The sequence below is a fragment of the Leptodactylus fuscus genome, chromosome 2, assembly GCF_031893055.1.
Source record: "Leptodactylus fuscus isolate aLepFus1 chromosome 2, aLepFus1.hap2, whole genome shotgun sequence".
Taxonomy (NCBI): domain Eukaryota; kingdom Metazoa; phylum Chordata; class Amphibia; order Anura; family Leptodactylidae; genus Leptodactylus; species Leptodactylus fuscus.
In genome coordinates this window covers 282,263,910-282,279,564 of record NC_134266.1, presented here as the reverse complement: position 1 = coordinate 282,279,564, position 15,655 = coordinate 282,263,910, and the positions used below count along the sequence as shown (strand labels likewise).

At 43.2% G+C, this 15,655-nt stretch overlaps 1 pseudogene; it reads right to left on the bottom strand.

Annotated features, from left to right (window-relative positions):
- LOC142196122 (uncharacterized) overlaps positions 1-15,655 on the bottom strand; it is a 783,446-nt pseudogene that overhangs the window by 651,238 nt on the left and 116,553 nt on the right.

The window sequence follows — 15,655 nt, the reverse complement described above, 5'->3', positions numbered from 1 at the left end:
GCCCTCTCCTCCTGTATACACCTCCATGTAAGCCCTCTCCTCCTGTATACAGCCCCATGTAAGCCCTCTCCTCCTGTATACAGTCCCATGTAAGCCCTCTCCTCCTGTATACACCCCCATGTAAGCCCTCTCCTCCTGTATACACCCCCATGTAAGCCCTCTCCTCCTGTATACACCCCATGTAAGCCCTCTCCTCCTGTATACAGTCTCCCCCCCCCTCATATACTGGTACAGCCTGTGGGAGGCCCCGCCCCTTCCGGTGACACGCCGGGTCACATGACTAGTGATGAGGAGGACGTGTGTGAGGTAGAGAGTGTCCTGCCCTGAAGAGTGAGGGGGTAAGTGAGGAGAGGAGGTGATCGGGAGCCCCGACACAATATGGGGGAGACCTGGGGGGGAGAGAGGGAGGACTACAACTCCCAGCAGGCTGCACACTGGACACTACTGGGTGGGGTATATATATATCCCTCTCCGCTGTGTAGTCAGTATATGGTGTCAGTGTTCGGGGTATTACATGGGGCCGTGGTCACTTGTAATAAGGGGGGGGGGGGGGGGGGGGGGTCACTATCACATTTAGGGCTGACACTCTTTATTCCCTCTCGGTTTGTCTCTGGAGTTCCCCCTGTGGTTTTTTCTGTCCCCCTTCCCTCCCCCACCCCTTCTCTATATAAGTTGCTCATTTCTGGGCAGATCTGGCTTTTTTCTCCTGTAATAAGAAGGTAAATCCTCTGGTGATTTTTGCTGTGCAGACTCTCTTAGCTATAGCATTGATTTCTAGTTTTTCCTCGCCTGATTCACATTAAAGATACTTTTCCTTTTATTCTATGTTACACTTTACAGTCTGTTCTGACGTGTTAATTTTCTTTCTATATAGGTGTCTTCTTTCACTTCCGGAGCTGATGCTGACTTAAGGAAGAAGAGATTCTCTAAACGGAAACATCTCTCCTGCGCGGACTGCAGTACGCCACTACTGGATGGATACGCGTTTACTCGCTACTGTCAGTGCCGTGGTTTCCCCACGGAAGAATCTTCAATGCAAGATGTGGTCATATGGGTGAAAGAGTTTATGGAGGACTCCTTGAAGGAGATCCAGGACTCCATTTTCCATATTTCAAAAAACAGCTCTCTGAGAATCAGATTCTCTCTGGTTTCTGGAGGTGACTTCCAGGTGACGAAACTCTCTCGTCTGATGACAACACCTTGGAGAATTCCATCAGACCTCTCTTTTCTCTTGAGAAGATAAATAGGCAGCTGAAGTCCACAATTAAGGGACCGTGATGTTGACGGAGAAGCCTCTATTTCCACCAATAGGGAACCTAGGGCCTTCCAAGTGGACGAGACACTGGACAAGGGTGGGATGACTCTGTTGGGAAGATTGAGCATGTTAAGAGGAAGGAGGGGCAGACTCTTGGGTATAAACACGACTGCAGGTAGTGGCTGATTGGCTGGTGGAAAAGCAGCTGAAAGCATTATCCGCTAGCCATTGTAACACCTGTTCCTGGTGCTCAGGCCTGGTCTGCGTTGTACCCTGCACCCTGCTTAACGCAGCTGTCATATCAGGAATTGTGATGAGTGCATGCTAATGTTTCTTGTCCAGTGGAAAGGATGGGATAGGATTTCACATAAGTCTGCCACCCATGGAAACTCATGGTGCAGAAACTGAGGGAGCTGACTTTGATGAACCCTTGATTTTTGAAGATGGAACTCCATTAAAGGTCTCTGCTGCTCACACACCCTGCTCAACATACGGTATCTAGGGTTTCAGCGTGTGGTGACCTCACACAACAGCCGGTGCTTAAGGCAGATGTAGGCATTGCTGCAGTGTATTGAGGCTAGCACCAGGTACTGTAGATTTGCCAAGCGCCACACTTTAACCAGTAGCTTGTGTAAATTGGGGTAAGTTGTTAGAAACCGTTGCACCAATAATTTGAAAATGTGTGCTATGTGTGGACCGGGTTTGAGTCTGGCAAGCTCCAGATCTGCTACCAGGTTCCGGCCATTATCACATACGCCAACCAGCCTGGGCCCAGGTGCAGCGGGGCAAAAAACATTGCCATCTCATCGAGGATGGCATCCCTGACCTCGGAGGCAGTATGCTGTCTGTCCCAAAAGCTGATGAGCTTCAGCACGGCCTACTGACGTCTCCTCACGCCAGTGTTGCAGCGTTTCCAGCTCGTAGCTGGGGTCGATTTAACGGAGGAGGAGGGTAGTGTTTCAGCACTCCTGCCAGGAATATTGGGCGGGGAGACAAGGCAGGCCGCCACAGCTTACGACCCAGTCCCAACCTCAACTACATTCAGCCAGTGTGCCGTGATTGAGATGCAGCATCACTGGCCGCATGCACTTGTCCACGCGTCGGTGGTCAAGTGGAACTTTGTGCAAAGCGCAGAACTTAGGGCCTGCCTGATGTTACGGGACACGTGCTAGTGCAAGGCTCAACTCACCCTAAGGGACAAAAACACTGCTGGTGAATTGTGTCCAGTTCCAAAGGACTCTGTGTTTACATTTGGCTCAGTCACAGCTCCAGGACAGGCCTTTGAAGGCAAGGTTTCCTTTAGTGGCTCCACCTCAGCAGGATGATAATGGTGAAGCTTGGTTAAATCTGGTGTCAGAAGGGAAAGTGGTTTTTGATCTACATCTAAAGTACTAGAGCATGTTGTTTGGACAATTAACACCTGATCAGAACCCTGTAGAGGTAATGTAGAGTCCAATATTAAAGGACCGTTGCCGATAGTAGTGGTTGCAGTCAATTCTCCACCTTTGCGGCCCTCTAAATAAAAGTTACCCCCAGGACTTGATGCCAAAATGTTATCAAATTCCCAATGAAAATCAAGGTCAGGATCTTGTTTTGTTGAACTCTTTTTTTTTTTTTTGTCAGCAGTCAAGATGGAGTTTTTTGTGTTTCCTGCCTGTGACTTGCCCTGGTTTCCTGATTCTTGATTATTTAGCATGTGTGTTGTGATTACCCTGTTGCCTGAGTATTGGTTCCAGAAGTCTGTCTTCTGCCAAGTTCTTCAAGCTCTAACTGACTGTTCCAAGTTGGTTATTCACTTGCCAAGTTGGTTGCTGCCTTTAACTACTACCCCCAGCAAGTCCTCCTGCTACCAAAGACTTGCCATCCACCTGGTCCATAGGAGCCGTGGAACCACTGCCTCCAGCAAGCCCTCCTGCTGATAGTAGGACCGCTGCTTCCGGCCAAGCCTCCCTGACTTTCATTGAATGGACTGTAAGTCTATCTGTGCATTGCTATTGTTATACTCCGTTTCCAGCCATTGGTCTCTAGACTACTAGTAAGGGTATTGTGACAGAATACTCAGGCCATGATGACGGAGACCGCTGGTTCAGAGAGTTTGGAGGTACGTTTCAAGAAACTATACAATCTGATTACCTCTATGCATGTTGAGATGCAGACTTTAAAAGCAAAGATTGATGCAATGGAGGGACAATCTAACCATAATACCCAGGTGTTTGGGCAAGCAATTCAGGAACTACGTAACCGCACCGCACAATTGGAGGCGCTGGCACCAGCTCCCACTCCCATTCCTAAGTTACCACCTTTAGATTCGGCGGTGAACGTGACAAGTACCGTGGCTTCATAAACCAATGCCGTTTATATTTTGATGCCAATGCTAGCCAGTTTCCGACTGATCGTTCCAAGGTGCTGGGTATTATCATGCTCCTGACTCATAAAGCCATAGCTTGAGCCAACCCTTTCATTGAGACTGAAGATCCCATCTTGGACAAATTGGACGATTTCCTTACCGCTATGAATCTAATGTTTGATGACCCTAATCGACGTGCTACAGCTGAAGCTGCCATTCTAACTTTACGTCAGGGCAGGCGCTCCGTTACTGACTACGCTATGGAATTCCGAAGATGGGCTGTGGATACAACCTGGAACAGTGAAGCACAGCTTCCTCTTTTCGTAAGGGCCTATCCAGTATTATTAAGGATGAATTATCCCGAGCAGAGGCTCCTTCCAGCTTGGACGATTTCATTAATCATTGTATCCGTATAGATACGCGTATTACTGAACGGAGGCAGGAGAAAGAGAGATGGCTCGCCCTGAATCGGAGTAGTAATTTTTTCCCCTCTTCATCTGTGAAGGATCCACCGAGTAAACCTCCCCGGGATGCAGGGGTTGAATCCATGCAAATAGATTCTCTACAGAGACATCAAAGTCAGGACCGTAAAGAACATAGGCTTCGGGAGGGCTTATGCCTGTACTGTGGTGGTTCAGGTCACTTCCTTATGAATTGTCCTAATCGTCCACTTAGAACAGCTGCAGCAATTGCTGAATATGACTTTTCTGAGTCAGTTGTTTCAGAGTCAGCTTTACTTCTGAATGCTGTCATAGCTCCTGTGACTCTGCGCCCTAAAGAAAAGGAAAGAGGATCACACTGCCTACTTCCAATTCAGATATTGATCAACTCTCAGTGGGTTACTAGTACGGCCATGATTGACTCAGAAGCTAGTGGAAACTTTATAGATTTATTGTTTGCCAAAGAGCATGGGATCAAGTTCCGAAAGAGGGCTTCACCTGTGGTACTGGAGACATTGGATGGATCTCCACTAGTCTCAGGGCCAGTAGATCATGAGACAGTACCCTTGAGGATCCAGCTGAAACCTGATCACCAAGAGACACTTACCTTCAAGCTGATTTCCTCGCCACACTTTCCTATCATTTTGGGTTTTCCATGGTTGCAGACCCAGAACCCTGATATCAACTGGGAAACTAGTGAGATATGTTTTCCGGGAAAGGATCTCCCTGCTAGCATGCATATATAGAATCCAGCTCCAGCCCCAAATGATCCCTTTACCAGCATGAAGATTCAAGATCCAGCTCAAATGCTGAGTTTACCACCTTGTTATGAGATATTCTCCGATGTTTGCAACAAGAAGAAAGCGGATCTACTTTCTCCACATCGTCCATATGATTGTCCGATAGATCTCCAACCTGGTGCAGCTATACCTTTTGGAAGCATTTATCCACTAGCAGGGCCACAACTGGAAGCTCTCAAGTTATACGTTGATGAGAATTTGGCCAAAGGCTTTATTCGTCCCTCTTCATCTCCAGCTCCCATATTCTTTGTCAAGAAGAAAGATGGCTCTCTCCGACCTTGCATAGACTATCGGGAATTAAATAAAGTTACAGTTAGGAATCGCTATCCTTTGCCATTAATCCCAGAATTATTGGAGAGAGTATGGCAGGCCAAGATATTTACAAAATTAGACCTTTGTGGTGCATATATTCTAGTCCGTATCAGGTCCGGGGATGAATGGAAGACCGCTGTCAGATCTCGGTATGGGCACTTTGAATATCTTGTTATGCCGTTCGGACTTTGTAACACTCCAGCCACCTTCCAACACCGTGTGAATGACATTTTCAGGGACCTGCTAGATCTCTTTGTGGTCATATATCTGGATGACATTTTGATTTTTTCAAATTCTCTCGAGGAACATCAACAGCATGTAAAGACCGTCTTAGGCCGCCTGAGAGAGAATCATTTATACATCAAACTTGAGAAATGTGAGTTCCATAGAACTGAAGTGCAGTTTTTGGGGTACATAATCACCCCTCAAGGATTGAGCATGGATTCAAGTAAGATACAGGCAATCCTTGATTGGCCTGTTCCTAAGAACGTTAAACAAGTTCAACGTTTCATTGGTTTTGTAAATTTCTATCGACGCTTCATTAAGAACTTTTCAGGGATCGTCTCCCTTATTACCCAACTAACAAAAAAGTCAACAGCTTTTATTTGGACCACTCAGGCACAGGAAGCCTTTGACGCCTTTGACGGTTTAAAGGAAAAATTTACCATAGCCCCAGTATTAATTCATCCTGATCCTGAACGGGCCTTCATTGTTGAGGTAGACGCGTTGGACAGGGCTATTGGAGCTATTCTCTCTCAGAGAACAGGAGAGAAGAATTTATTACATCCATGTGCTTTCTTTTCTCAACGTTTGTCACCTTCAGAAAGATATTATGATGTAGGGAATAAAGAATTATTGGCCATCATCGCTGCCTTTAAGGAATGGAGACCCCATCTCCAGGGAGCATCACAACAGATTGTTGTCCTCACTGATCATCGTAACTTGGAGTTTATCAGATCTGCAAGATGTTTGTCTCCCTGACAGGCTCAAAATATCTTTTGCCTACATGGAGTTCCAGATGAGGTTGTTTCTGACCAAGGGGTTCAGTTTACTGCAAGATTCTGGCGAGGGTTCTGTGCGGCATTGGACATAGATATCTGTTTGTCCTCCGCTTTCCATCCGCAATCAAATGGACAGACAGAACGTACTAACCAGACTCTGGAACAATATCTACGATGCTACGTCTGCCATCTACAGGATGATTGGGTTGATTTGCTTCCTATGGCAGAATTCTCCTACAACAATTCACAAAGTGCTTCTACAAAAGTAACACAGTTCTATGCTAACCAAGGCTTTCATCCAAAGATCTTTCCCAGATTTCCGGTGGATGCTCCTGTGCCAGCAGTTACAGAAAGAATTGCCTCTTTAAAACACGATCTGAATTTTTTAAAGCAGACGTTGCGCACAGCTCAAGAGAGATTTAAGAATACAGCTGACAGGTTTAGTAAACCAGCACCAATATTCAAGGTAGGAGGCGCAGTTTGGTTATCTACTAAGAACCTGAAATTAAGGGTGCCCTCACGGAAATTGGGACAAAAGTACATTGGTCCCTTTAAGATTAGTGGTCTGGTAAACTCAGTAACCTGTCGATTGAATCTTCCAAAGACCATGAAGATTCATCCTGTTTTCCATGTCTCTTTGCTGAAACCTACAATTTCCAATCGTTTTCCGGCACGGTCATCTCCTCCTCCTGATCCTGTCTTGGTAGATGATCAAGAACATTTTGTTGTGGAGAAGATTCTGGTTTCCAGGATCCTCAGGGGCAAGTTACAATATCTTATCAAATGGGAAGGCTATCCTCCAGAAGAGAATTCCTGGGAACCTCTGGATAACATCAATGCCTCTCGATTGATTAAACAATTTTATGATAAATATCCTGAGAAGCCTGGTCTGGGATCGTCCGGAGGCCGCTCCTGAGGAGGGAGGAATGTCAGGATCTTGTTTTGTTGAACTCTTTTTTTGTCAGCAGTCAAGATGGAGTTTTTTGTGTTTCCTGCCTGTGACTTACCCTGGTTTCCTGATTCTTGATTATTTAGCATGTGTGTTGTGATTACCCAGTTGCCTGAGTATTGGTTCCAGAAGTCTGCCTTCTGCCAAGTTCCTCAAGCTCTAACTGACTGTTCCAAGTTGGTTATTCACCTGCCAAGTTGGTTGCTACCTGTAACTAATACACCTAGCAAGTCCTCCTGCTACCAAAGACTTGCCATCCACCTGGTCCATAGGAACCGTGGAACTACTGGCCCCAGCAAGTCCTCCTTCTACTAAAAGACTTTGCTATCTACCTGGTCCATAGGAGCAGTGGAACCACTGCCTCCAGCAAGTCTTCCTGCTGATAATAGGACCGCTGCTTCTGGCCAAGCCTCCCTGCCTTCCATAGAACGGACTGTAAGTCTATCTGTGCATTGCTATTGTTATACTCCCTGTTTCCAGCCATTGGTCTCTAGACTAGAGATGAGCGAGTACTGTTCGGATCAGCCGATCCGAACAGCACGCTCCATAGAAATGAATGGATGCACCTGGTACTTCCGCTTTGACGGTGTCCGGCCGCTTAACCCCCCATGTGCCGGCTACATCCATTCATTTCTATGCGAGCGTGCTGTTCAGATCGGCTGATCCGAACAGTACTCGCTCATCTCTACTCTAGACTACTAGTAAGGGTATTGTGACACCAACGCAATGAGAGTGATGGTTCTGGAACCACCGTTGTACGGGCTAAGAATTTTAAAGGGGCTAACACTCTGCTGGTGCAAGGCTCAACTCACCCAAATGGCCTAAAACTCTGCAGGTAAAAGGCTAAAGTCACCTGAAGGGCCTCAATCTCTGCTGGTAGCTCCGCTTAAGGGCCTAATTTGGAAGGGCTCACGTTAAGGGCCAGTAAAGTGAATTTTTGAAGCTCTTACCACATCACACACATCCACAATGACAGTTCAGGGTGGGTACTGGTGATTTCCCATTGCCTATTCCATCTGTGGTTGTCATGGGCAAGGTGATTTAAAGGGGTGTTTGTTAATGTTTCTTTAGCGTCAAATTTGGGTTTCTGTCCATCCAATTGGGGAGAAAAGAAGGTTTCCAGGTATTTTCCCACTTTGATAGAGGTTTTTTTTTTTTGAGTGTGGAAAGTGTGTAGTTGATAGGCTGTGATGTTGGGGTAAAACTGTGACTTGGGCTTGTTAGATGCCCCCAGACATGCTTATCCTGCTGTCTCATTTGCATTGCAGAGGTGTTGGCATCATTTCCTGGGGTGTGATAGTGGACTTGGTGACCCTCCTGAGTCGAATGGTGGGTTCCCCTGAAACAAAGCATTTTTCCCCATAGACTATAATGGGTTCGATATTCGATTGAATAGTTGAATATTGAGCAGCTATTCGAAACGAGTACCGAATATTTTACTGTTCGCTCATCTCTAATTATAATCACAAGGAAATGAAGATGCAGCAATTCACCAAATATAAACAAACTTTATTGAAAACATATAAGGACAAAGCGTCAAAGAAATGTAAAAACACTTATGAACACCCAAAAAGTAATTCACCTCATCATGAGGGGAAATAGATGTGAACAGCTTCATACTTGTTACACCCTATATTTTGGCTATACCCCAATTTTTTGAGCAAGAAATTATAGAATAGAATGAACCCAACATCTGACTGTAAATAATAATAGTTCCTGAGACGTTCGCACCGGCTGTGAGGACCAGACTGACCCCGATACAACCGCAGCACAAATGTGCAGGAAACAAAATATTCTCACTGCAAAATGTAAGAACATAACGGTGACTACGACTACAGAGATCATAGAATGGTAAGAAAGGACTTCAAAGACACAAGATTTATATTAACTCTTAGCATGCCGACTTATTTCTTACACTATATACAATATATAATGGTCACATAATGAGAAGATCTGTAAGACTATAGAAAGGTGACAGTAAGTAGAAGTCACCGGAGAACAGAAGAAACGTCCTGGCTACACAATCTCTACATTTCCTCAGTAATAATGCTGTTGTTCCCTGGAGACTTGAGAGACCCAAATAGTCCGAACACCTCCCCCCACTTTGTGTTTTCTAATCATCATATGGAAAACTTGTATTAGGCGGGATCTGGGAGGATTTTCACATTTGTCTGCCGGGTGGCAGTAAGTCTAGCTGCTGATGATATCCATGTGTTGTACTTGCCCAGTTACTTGCACATTGTCTTATAAAAGCCATAGCTTCTCACTACAGTATCAGGTGTATATAAAGGCACCTGTCACCAACAGGAAATCATTTTGGAATTTTTAAATATTTTTGAAATTGTCAAAAATCCTCCCGTTCGATGTGTTACCATCCAGGCTGTTTGTTACACCGGCTCCCATCCAATACCCATAGTCATATCTGTCACTTTCACATTACTTAAGTCCGTGTGTGTGAAAGAGCTAGAAAGGGGTTAGATAGAACTGATACTAAGATGAGACCAGAAATCTCTGTGTTAAGCAGTAATGACTTCCTATGTGTAGTCAGGGATTTAAGTTATACCATATCAGAAGACATCCCGAGGCAGAAGGTCCTAGAAAGGAGCACCACACCGGCCACATCCCTACAGTCTGCACATCAACTTGGCTTCTTCTCTGTGTGAATTCTCTGATGTCTATCATAATTACTTTTTAGTAAGAAACATTTCCCACATTCTGAGCAAGAAAAAGGCTTCTCTCCTGTGTGAATTCTCTCATGTTTTGCAAGACCTGATTTTTGGCTAAAACATTTCCCACATTCTGAGCAAGACAAAGGCTTCTCTCCTGTGTGAGTTCTCTCATGATCTGCAAGATTTGATTTTTGGCTAAAACATTTCCCACATTCCGAGCAAGAAAATGGCTTCTCTCCTGTGTGAGTTCTCTCATGAAGTGCAAGAATTGATTTTTTACTAAAACATTTCCCACATTCCGAGCAAGAAAAAGGCTTCTCTCCTGTGTGAGTTCTCTCATGATCTGCAAGATTTGATTTACTATGAAAACATTTCCCACATTCTGAGCAAGAAAAAGGCTTCTCTCCTGTGTGAGTTCTCTCATGAATTGCAAGACTTGATTTGCTATGAAAACATTTCCCACATTCCGAGCAAGAAAAAGGCTTCTCTCCTGTGTGAGTTCTCTCATGAATTGCAAGACTTGATTTGCTATGAAAACATTTCCCACATTCCGAGCAAGAAAAAGGCTTCTCTCCTGTGTGAATTCTCTCATGAATTGCAAGATTTGTTTTTCAGCTAAAACATTTCCCACATTCCGAGCAAGAAAAAAGCTTCTCTCCTGTGAGTTCTCTCATGATCTGCAAGATTTGATTTTCGGCTAAAACATTTCCCACATTCTGAGCAAGAAAAAGGCTTCTCTCCTGTGTGAATTCTCTCATGTTTTGCAAGACTTGATTTTTGGCTAAAACATTTCCCACATTCTGAGCAAGAAAAAGGCTTCTCTCCTGTGTGAATTCTCTCATGAATTGCAAGACTTGATTTTTGGCTAAAACATTTCCCACATTCCGAGCAAGAAAATGGCTTCTCTCCTGTGTGAGTTCTCTCATGAACTGCAAGATCTGATTTTTGGCTAAAACATTTCCCACATTCTGAGCAAGACAAAGGCTTCTCTCCTGTGTGAGTTCTCTCGTGAATTGCAAGACTTAATTTATAGCTAAAACATTTCCCACATTCCGAGCAAGAAAATGGCTTCTGTCCTGTGTGAATTCTCTCATGAGCTGCAAGATCTGATTTTTGCCTGAAACATTTCCCACATTCTGAGCAAGAAAAAGGCTTCTCTCCTGTGTGAATTCTCTCATGAATTGCAAGATCTGATTTTTGCCTGAAACATTTCCCACATTCTGAGCAAGAAAAAGGCTTCTCTCCTGTGTGAATTCTCTCATGAATTGCAAGACTTGATTTGCTACAAAAACATTTCCCACATTCTGAGCAAGAAAAAGGCTTCTCTCCTGTGTGAGTTCTCTCATGAATTGCAAGACTTGATTTGCTATGAAAACATTTCCCACATTCTGAGCAAGAAAAAGGCTTCTCTCCTGTGTGAGTTCTCTCATGAACTGCAAGATTTGATTTTCGGCTAAAATATTTCCCACATTCTGAGCAAGAAAAAGGCTTCTCTCCTGTGTGAATTCTCTCATGAATTGCAAGACTTGGTTTTCGGCTGAAACATTTCCCACATTCTGAGCAAGAAAATGGCTTCTCTCCTGTGTGAATTCTCTCATGTTTTGCAAGACTTGATTTTTGGCTAAAACATTTCCCACATTCTGAGCAAGATAAAGGCTTCTCTCCTGTGTGAATCCTCTCATGAATTGCAAGACTTGATTTTTGGCTAAAACATTTCCCACATTCCGAGCAAGAAAATGGCTTCTCTCCTGTGTGAATTCTCTCATGATATGCAAGACTTGATTTTTGGTTAAAACATTTCCCACATTCCGAGCAAGAAAATGGCTTCTCTCCTGTGTGAATTCTCTCATGAATTGCAAGATCTGATTTAGAGCTAAAACATTTCCCACATTCCGAGCAAGAAAATGGCTTCTCTCCTGTGTGAATTCTCTCATGATATGCAAGACTTGATTTTTGGCTAAAACATTTCCCACATTCCGAGCAAGAAAATGGCTTCTCTCCTGTGTGAATTCTCTCATGAATTGCAAGATCTGATTTATAGCTAAAACATTTCCCACATTCCGAGCAAGAAAATGGCTTCTGTGCTGTGTGAGTTCTCTCATGTTTTGCAAGATCTGATTTTTTACTAAAACATTTCCCACATTCTGAGCAAGAAAAAGGCTTCTCTCCTGTGTGAGTTCTCTCATGTTTTGCAAGACTTGATTTTTGGCTAAAACATTTCCCACATTCTGAGCAAGAAAAAGGCTTCTCTCCTGTGTGAATTCTTTCATGAACTGTAAGATCTGATTTTTGGCTAAAACATTTCTCACAATCAGAACAGGAAAATGGCTTCTCCCCTGTGTGGGTTCTTACATGAGCCACAAGCTTATATTTGTAGCTGAAGCATTTCTCGCATTCGGGACATGAAAATGTTTTTTCATGAATTCCCTCATGTACGGATAGATTAGATGCCATGGTTAATGTTTCCCACAGGCAGAACCTCCCCAGTCTACGTCCAGGTCTTTATGTGCCAATCTTCTCCTTTATATGGAGCCGCTCATCCAGTCACCACCTGCAAAATGAAACAGAATATTTTTCCAAACAAAACCTTTAACATGTAATACATTACTAAGACATGTAGCAAAACAGTCACCAAATCACAATAGTCACTTTTAACTACTTATAAGTAACAGTGTATACACATACATACCGCACATATATACATACACATACATACTAGAGATGAGTGAGTTTGAAATTTTCGATATTTCGATTTGAGTAGACCCTCAATATTCGACTATTCTATCGAATCCCATTATAGTCTATAGGAAAAAAATGCTCGTTTCAGGGGAAACCAAAGTTCGACTAATTGGAATCACTAAGTCCACTATGACACCTCAGGAAATGAAGTCAACACCTCCTGCATTCCCTTGCAAGCTTAAGGATATTTTACAATTGGCGAGCAGCTAAGTCGAATATTTTCCATTCGCTTGCAAAAAGGGGGACGAGAGGAGAATTTTGCAAGTTTTATAAATTGCAAGCTTCAGGAAAACTTTGAAAAGAACCTATATGGGTGAAACTCTCTTACAGCTGACAGTTGCACGTGTTATATGATACGGATACAGCCTGTGTGAGGAAAGCCTTGGAGGAAATACAGAAGGACCACAAGTGCCAGACGTACTAAGACGTTCTGATGACAGGGACCAACTGTTCCAAGGACAAGCTAAAGGTAAAGCTTTCTACAGTGGTGAGTAAAGATTTTACTTTTAAAGTATGGAAATTATACAGTCATTGTCTAAAAAGTGTAACTTTGAGTTTAAGGTTGTGTCTAGTGACAGTGTAATGAGTATATGGCAGGATTTGTATACACAATGTGAACAGGCAACTTCTATCATTGGAAAAAGATTTTGTGTTGCAAAAGAGGAAAAGTTGTTAAACATTGTGCATATGGTAAATACTTTCCATAAAGTTGTAACAGAAAAGAAGTTACTTAGTTGTGCAATTCTGAGTACCCATGAGGATAAATGTATTCAGATAGACAGATATTAAAGGGGCTCTATCAGCAAAATCATGCTGATAGAGCCCCACATATGCGTGCACCGTAAAAGTTATATTAAACTACCCCCCCCCCCCGTTTTCAAATAATAACCTAAAAAAAGAATATGCTCTACTTACGGATCGTGCACGCTGGGCGGGCATTCAGGGTGTGTCTTCATCTTCTTCCCCGCCTCTTCTTCCTCCGATGTCTTCGGGTCCCGTCCTTCTCCGGCGCTCGCTTGCGGACACTGATAAAAAAAATAGCCTGGGCGCATGCGCAGTAGCCGTAGTAGAAGCCGCGTGCTACTGCGCATGCACCCAAGCTATTTTTTTTTATCAGTGTCCGCGAGCAAGCGCCGGAGGAGGACGGGACCCGAAGTCTTCAGAGGAAGAAGAGGCGGGGAAGAAGATGAAGACACACCCTGAATGCCCGCCCAGCGTGCACGATCTGTAAGTAGAGCATATTCTTTTTTAGGTTATTATTTTAAAACGGGGGGGTAGTTTAATATAACTTTTACAGTGCCTGAATAGCCTTTTTAAAGGCTATGCACGCATATGTGGGGCTCTATCAGCATGATTTTGCTGATAGAGCCCCTTTAAGGAATTTCAACAAGCTGACATGAAGCACCATGTGGCTTTAATGGCCATAGATGGCTTATCACAGGATAATGAACAAATGGAGTCTGTAGAAGACATGCAAGGACAGATAGAGGTCACCTCGAGCTCCGATCCTACTAGCCAAGGTGACCATAGTCCAGGCACAGACACAGATATGTCAGCAAATAAAAAGCAATTACAGATATAAGAAACTAAACTGAAATTAAAATCTCAGGAATATTTGACCAATCTGAGTAAAGCCATTCCCACATATGATGTAAAGATCCCTGTGTGTAGAAACTCAGAAATTTTTGAAAGCCATGCAGAGAAGTTTGATTTCCCATACGTCCTACGGCAGCACAATTACACAAGGGATTTCATCCCCTAGGTACAACCAGAGAGACAGGTTAGTTAGCAATCGTGAATAACCAATTAAACAATTAACAAGGACCCCTCCTATAAAGGTAAGGAAGTCGGCTGGCCCAATTGTGTTCTTTATCGTGTATATATTCACATACACTCTACTGTGTATATACTCAATACACTCCATTGTGTATACACTCACATACACTCTACTGTGTATATACTCACATACACTCTACCGTGTATATATTTGCATGTTCTTTATTGTGTATATACTCACATACTCTACTGTGTATATACTCACATACACTCTACTGTGTGTATGCTCACATACACTCCATGGTGTATATATTCACATACACTGTGTATACATTCACATACTCTACTGTGTATATACTCACATACACTCTACTGTGGGTATGCTCACATACAATCTATTGTGTATATACTCACATACACTGTGTATACATTCACATACTCTACTGTGTATATACTCACATACACTCTACGGTGTGTATACTCACATACTCTGCTGTGTATATACTCACAAATGAAATTTGTGAAGTGTATGTGAAATTTCCCCAAGGTGGGACTATTAAAGGATTATCTTAAATACTTTGTTGTGGATACTCTAGCATGTTTACACTCACATAAACTCCGTTGAATACATACTCGCATATGCTTTATTTATGGTTGCACTCTCATATACTCGATTATAGAGGTACTCATGAACTCTTGTGGATGTGGTCCTGTACTGTGTGGTGAATATATTCACATGTAGTCTTATGTGTGGACTTGCATATCGCCCATTGTATATACTTACATATATTCTATTGGATACGTGCACATATCTTCCATTATATATACTCGGATATTTTTCATTGTATATTCTCATATATCCTATTGTGGATATACTCACATATTGTCTGGTATACTCATATATTCTATTTTGAATATGCTCATATACTCGTTAGTCTCCACCTCATAAAAACCTTTTTTATCGAAGCATTGCAAATGTTAAGTCCGTTTTTGTCACAAAAAAAAAAAAAAAAAAATTCTTCTTTAGGGACCTGCAGGGTCATTAATGCGCTGAATCTCCATTTGAGCCACTTCAAGAAGTCTCAATAAATGGCTAAACTTCAAAGTTTCTTCTTAATCGCCATCATATCTACCAGACATATTAGTGTGTTACAGGCTCTCTACTACAAAGAGTCCTGTCGGAGTTCCTAGGAGTTTGTCTTCTCTTGAGAGCCATCCCAGGGTTCCTTCCTAAGGTCCCTCTTTCAAGCAGATCAGTCCGGAAGTTGCCTTGCCAGGGTCTTCCCTAAACCTTAGGGAGAGGAGTAACTAAAGTGGCATCTTTACATGTTACAGAGAACTCCTGTCTGGTTGCAGAGATCCAACAG